Raw genomic sequence first — 6,000 nt, 5'->3', positions numbered from 1 at the left:
TGTTAGGAAAACCTATGGGGGCGGACTTTGGCACTGAGGTTAAGACACTGCATGGGATGCCCAACTCGCATAATGAAGTGCCTGGTTTAGGTTCCAACTCTGCTTCTGATCCAGCTCCTGGCTAATGGACACCCTGGAAAGCAGCCAGCAATGGCCCAAGTGTTCTGGTTCTTGACACCCATGTGAGAGGTCTACATTGAGTCCTTGGCTCCTGGCTTCAGCTTGGCTCAGCTCCAGATGTTGTGGGTATTTGGGGAGTAAACCAGCAGATGGAATTTCTCCTCTCTCTCTCCTTTGTAAAAAAGGATTTATTTATTTATTTCCCCAGAAACCTTTTATTTAAGAAACACAAACTTCATGTATTTCATAACGTAGCCTTAGGAATATTTATTTATTGGAAAGGGAGAGAGAGAGAATGAATCCATCTGCTGGTTCATTCCCCAAGTGGCCACAATGGCAGGGGCTAGACCAGGCCTGGAACTCCATCTGTGTCTACCATGTGGGTGGCAGGGGCCCAAGTATTTGGGCCATCTTCTGTGGCCTCAGGAAAATTAGCAGGGAACTGGGTCGGAAGTGGAGCAGCAGGGACTAGAACTGGAACTCACATGGGATACCAGTGTTGCAGTGGCAGCTGAATCTGCTGCAAGACAATGCCAGCTTCTCTCTTTCAAATAAAAAAAATTTTTTTTAAAAGAAAAATCTATGCATGTGTTGGCAGGGGGCTGAGGGGCCCAGGTGGTTGTCTCTAGCAAAGGAATATGATCTATTAGCAAAGCCAAAGCACACTCTCAAGACGGAACGGCAGGCTCCAGAGAGAGCAGCAACCCTGGAGGTCCAGGGTCTCCCTTTGGGATCTGGAGGCTGAGCAGGTGGTGCTTTGGGAGTTCTCTAGGAAAGAGCAGAGATGTCCGGGAACTGGGAGACTGCCCATTTCCTGGCCTTTACAGGATTTCTCCCCAGTGTCACGGTGTCAGGTGCATGATGGGAGTAGGAGTGTCAGCCAGGGTTATTTTATTATAGTGATACTATAATTAGCTGTAAGTCCTCCTGGAGATGCGGCCAGCAGCCACGTAGGATATTTTTGGCTGGCGTTGGCTTTGCCTCAATTACGATTTCGGGTTGCTGGCTGTGGGAGGAGTTTAGAGACAATGCTGGCCGAGGCAGGGGCAAGGAGGGCGCGGTGACGTTGCTCATCTGGCTCATTCTCTGACCCTGACGCTCTGCTTGCCTGTAACACATGGAGTTAAAAGTATCTTTCCATAAAAACAATCTTATCTGTTAATTCTACTTTTCCATGAAACTTCTGAAGTCCCCTCGTGTGGCCCCTTGCAGCACCATCCCGGTCGGTTCCGTTCCACGCGAAGACTGAGCAGAGGCGGTGGGCGCTCCCGGAACAAGGACGACACTGGCAGGACGCACCAGGCCGCCCTCGTGGACATGAGGGGTTTCTGCTGCCGTGCCAGATACTGGAGAGCATGCGGCTCTACCCTGCGGGGCACCAGCGCCCTGGGCTCACGGGGCCACCCCGGAATTTGTAGCTCAGTGCACCTGGGTAGGGTGGAGAAGCAGATCTCTAACAACCTCTCTGGAAACAGGCTACTTGGTAACCGCTCTACAGCTGTGTTTCTCAAATGTCAATGTGCAGACAACGCCCTGGGGGTGTGGGGGAGGTGCGGGAGCCATCTGTATTGCTAGGTCTGGGAAGGGGCCTGTGATCCTGTTTCCCCTACAAGGTCCCAGGATATGTGACTGGTGCACCCAGAGTCTCCAGGTCCAAGGAGCAGTTGTTGATCCTGGCTGCACAATGGGAGCTGGATATAGGCTCTTCCCCATCTGGGGACATCATAGTGTTGCATCATTGAACTATGCAAAAAGATCATCTAAGAAGAAAATTCACACAGAGCATTTTCAGTAACGTCACCCACAGTGGTTATTACAGCCCAGTCACCCACCTGGTGCGTCCCACACTCCCATACCTTTCAGCCTGTGGATGCCCGGCCCACACCCAAACTGCTCTGTTGGAAGAAGACCTGTCCACCAGGGACAGTCTGGGAGAGTGGAAACTCCCACTTCCACTGAGCTGCTGTCTCAGCTCTTCTTGTTCCAATCCTAGTTCAACCCCCTAGAAGACTACAAGACAATTCTCACTTCCCTCCTGGTGACACTCATTAGGACACTGAAGATCTTCCTCTCACGGCAGGCTTTTAGCCTAGCAGTTGAGACGCCCACATCTCACATAGGAGTGCCTGGGTTCAAGTCCTGGCTCTGGCTCCTGAGTCCTGCTTCCTGCTGATGCAGACGTAGTGCCTCAGGTACTTACATCCCTGCCATCCGCGCTGGGGACCTGCACTGCATTACCAGCTCCCAGTCCTGCTGGTTCTATCCGGAGAGTGAACCAGTACGTGGAAGTCCTTTCCCTCGCTGTCTCTCTTTCTGCCTGTCAAGTAAGTACATGAGTCATGGGTTAATCATCCCCAGTTCATATATTTTCCATATTCTTTCCAGCTCATTTTTTGGCCATCCTGGCTGTTGTTTTGGCACAGATTTGTGGACGTGCCAAGGGTCAGCAATTTTATCCAGGGTTCGCTGCCCTGGTCCAGGGCCGTAGGACTCACCTGCCTGATTTGAGAACTCACACTTACAGCCAAAATGGCACATGTTGTTTTCGGTGGCTGCCCCATCCTGTTGGCTGCCACGGAGCTTGCTGGGGGTTAGAGTGGCCGTTTTCTTGTCCATGTGCTTGCTCCGCTCGGCACACAGGGCCTTGACCTTGTACGTTGTTCCCACTGCTGTATATGACATTGAACCTTATGTCGCATTGTTAATTTGCTCCATTTCTCTGCCCGATGAGATTTTTCTCCAAATCCTGCTTCTGTCATTTAGTACAGCCCTTCCTCCCCAGCTTTATGACACACCCATTTTTCATGAACTTGCCTTCTGGGGCTTCTGTCAGGTCATTGATGAAGATGCTGAACAGACGGGGCCGGAAGGCAAGCTCGGCCAGGCCCGGCCAGGCTGACGGCAGCCTTAGTGAGCACCATCCACTGGTTCCCCACCCACGGCCTCCTGGCACCCGCATCGTATTTCTCCATTTTGCCCAGATGGAGTTCACTAAAGACCACATCAAATACCTTGTAAAAGGCCCAGATACTTTGTCGACTGCATTTTTCTAATTACTGACTCGTCTTACAAAACAGGAAAGGAATGGGATCTGACATGGTTTCTTCTTAGGCACCCAGGAGCAGCAGTACCCCAAGAACTGGCTTCTGGGTAGGCATTTGGCCTAGCAGTGAAGACACCAGGCGTAATGGAGGACCTGGGTTTAATACCCAGCTCTGGATTCTGACTCTGGCTTCCTAACAACGCAGACCCTAGCAGGCAGCCGTGATGGCTCAGGTAATTGGGTTCCTGCCACAACGTGAATGACTGACTTCCAATTGCCGCTGCCTTTCGTATTCAGTCTAACAACGGACATCAAGTTTCTTGGTTGACAGTTTATTGAATGCACACTCTACATACATTCTATGAGAAAAACACAAGGGTACTTCACAAAGTCATGGAAAAATGGAACTAAACAAGGCTCATTTCAGTGTAATCCATGCAGTTTCTTCCTAGTAGGCACTTCCATAAGCTTTCTGAAGACCCATGTAGACCCACCTTCAATGCACCCTACTACTTACCATTTTTCAGTGAAAACTGTCAGCATCTCGGCAGTCTCCGGGGTGGGCCTCATGGCATGGCTGGACAGAATTAAGCTTGAGATGAGACATTATTGAGAGTGCTGATTGCTTCCTTGTAATGCCTTAATTACCCCTGGGTTTTAGTTCCTTCTATGAGTGTTCACCCTCTATAACTGTTCTCTACGGTCCTCAGGCTCTCATATTAGTTGTGTAACACAGAGAAAGGGATCAGATACGCAAAAGTGGCTCTGGAAGACAGGCAATGGGGCAGGGAGGGACTCATGTGCGGTGTCACCTCAGTGTCCACAGAAGCCATGGGGTGTTGAAAGGTCTCACACTTCTGTGTAAGCCCATCTGTCTGCCTCCCGCCCCCTGCCCCATTCCCTTGGAAGTGTTTGTTTCTCCCTGGGATTTACACATCACAGAGATGTGAGCATGGGCACACCGGTTTTGGCCACATCATTGCCCTTTTATTCTCTGCCAAGTGTCACTTTCATTTTTATTTAAGAAATCACTTTCCTTCAAAGAGCCAGAACCCCAAAACTGAGACACCCTCTCCAATGCTGACAAGTTATGTGATTAGCGTAGAATTTTATTTTTTATTTCCCAGGTCAACAAGCCTCTGAGCTCTCCAATAGTATGAGGGGAACTTGAAAAGTTCATGGAAAATGAAATTAAGGATGTGCCAAGAAATTTTTGAAATCCATGCTTACAAAAAGTGTTTTAAAATTTCATGAAAGGGCCGGTGCTGTGGCTCACTAGGCTAATCCTCCGCCTGCAGCACTGGCACCCTGGGTTCAAGTCCCAGTTGGGGTGCCAGATTCTGTCCCGGTTGCTCCTCTTCCAGTCCAGCTCTCTGCTGTGGCCCGGGAGGGCAGTGGAGGATGGCCCAAGTGCTTGGGCCCTGCGCCTGCATGGGAGACCAGGAGGAGGCACCTGGCTTTTGGCTTCGGATCGGCATAGCTCCAGCTGTAGCAGCCATTTGGGGGGGTGAACCAATGGAGGGAAGACCTTTCTCTCTCTCTCTCTCTCTCTCACTGTCTGATTCTGTCAAATTAAAAAAAAATAAAAAAGGGAAGTAGAAATGAAGCATTAGAAATGCAGCATTCAATAGATCAAATAAAAATGTGGTAAAAATCTTTAATAGTATACTCGGCAAGGCAGAAAAAAGAATATCCAATTAAAAGACAAATCTCTGGAAGTTTTACAGTCAGCTGAAGAAGAAGAAGAAAGAAAAAGAAGGAAGAGGAAGAGGAAGAGGAGGAGGAGGAGAAAGAAGAAGAAGAAAAAATTAGAAAACTTAAAAACAGTGTTGGAGATCTATGTGATACTATCAAATTACCCAACACAGGTCCTAGGAGTTCTTAAAGGTGTAGAAAGAAAGAATGAACTAGAAGGCTTATTTAAGTGAAATAATTACAGAAAATTTCCACAATTTGGAGAAAGAAAGGGATATCCAAGTAAAGGAAGAGCATAGAACGCCTAACAGACATGGCCAGAAAAGATCTTCACCCCGACACATTGTAGTCAAACTCTCCACAGTAAAACATAAAGAAAAGATACTAAAATGTGCATGAGAGAAATTCCAGATTACAGAGGCTCTCCAATTAGACTCACAGCTGACTTCTCATCAGAAACCCTACAGGCTAGGAGAGAATGGCAAGATATAGTACAAGTCTTAAGAGAAAAAATGTCAACTCAGAATACTGTACCTGCAAATCTTGCATTTATGAATGAAGGTGAAATAAAGACCTTCCATAACAAACAGAAATTGAAAGAATTTGTCAACACTTGTCCAGCCTTACAAAAGATGCTTAAAGATGTGCTATACACAGAGACACAGAAAGATGCTCATTATTATGAAAGAATGTGGAGGCAGAAAATCCCCCAAAGGAAATCCAAAGTAAACAGTAGGAATATTTATGGGAAAATGGCAGGGCCATATCATTACTTATCAATAGTCACCTTGAATGTAAATGGCCTCAACTCTCCAGTTAAAAATAGGCTGATTGGGTTAAAAAACAAGACTGATCTATTTACCACCTACAAGAAACACATCTCACCAATAAGGATGCATGCAGACTGAAAGTGAAAGGATATTCCAAGCTAATGGAAAACAAAAAAGGGCAGATGTTGCCATCCTAATATCAAACAAAATAGACTTTAACACAAAAACTGTTAAAAGAGGCAAAGAAGGGCACTATGTAATGATTAAGGGATCAATTCAACAGGAAGATGTAACTATAATAAATGCATACGGACCCAATTACAGGGTGCCTGGCTGTTTAAAAGAAATGTTAATGGATCTAAAGGGAGACAT

This window comes from Lepus europaeus, chromosome 8 (assembly GCF_033115175.1).
Source record: "Lepus europaeus isolate LE1 chromosome 8, mLepTim1.pri, whole genome shotgun sequence".
NCBI classification, from domain to species: domain Eukaryota; kingdom Metazoa; phylum Chordata; class Mammalia; order Lagomorpha; family Leporidae; genus Lepus; species Lepus europaeus.
Note: the sequence above shows the minus strand (reverse complement) of the source record.